The following is a 637-nucleotide window of genomic DNA, read 5'->3' as shown; positions in this document are numbered from 1 at the left end:
GGTGACAATAATGAGACGTGATAATCATCATCAATAGCATCATGGCATTAATACATAATAAGAATGCTCAGACACACAGGGCTTTTCTTGGTCTGTGTAACATTTAAACTAAATGCCTCACATTCTCGCGTAAGTAAATGTTGCACAATACACTAGGACGTGATGTGCAGAAAATAGTGTCGAGAATGTTTTTCCATTGCCTTTTAAAGAACAAGGTTGATACAATACCAAGCAGAGAGCTAGAAGAACAGAAGTGTTACATTGCCAAAGGTCAGTAGTTGTTCAGAAGTGTTCAAAAATCCAAAGAGAATAAAGACATCGCACTGTCGTTATAACTTAAAAGCTGTTCCATGTATAAATAACAGAGGAAATGAATTAGCTATGTGAACTGGCTGCTCTTTCGTGAATTATTAATCTCAAGTGTATACTGTATTCATACTTAATCCGATGTCCTAAATTCACTACAAGTTCTTTTCATTTATTCAGTATTGAGTAATCTGCGACAATTTATCTTCCCTATTTATTTACAGTTTCACTCCTATTGTTTGTCTCAGAATCTGTACTCCACACGTAAATCGATCACAAAAATGTTTCTTACTTTGCCTGCGAGAGCGAAAAGTCTGACCTTCATCAAGGT

Source organism: Penaeus monodon, chromosome 19, assembly GCF_015228065.2.
Source record: "Penaeus monodon isolate SGIC_2016 chromosome 19, NSTDA_Pmon_1, whole genome shotgun sequence".
NCBI lineage: Eukaryota > Metazoa > Arthropoda > Malacostraca > Decapoda > Penaeidae > Penaeus > Penaeus monodon.
The sequence above is the reverse complement of the archived record's forward strand: the minus strand, read 5'-3'. Positions refer to the sequence as shown.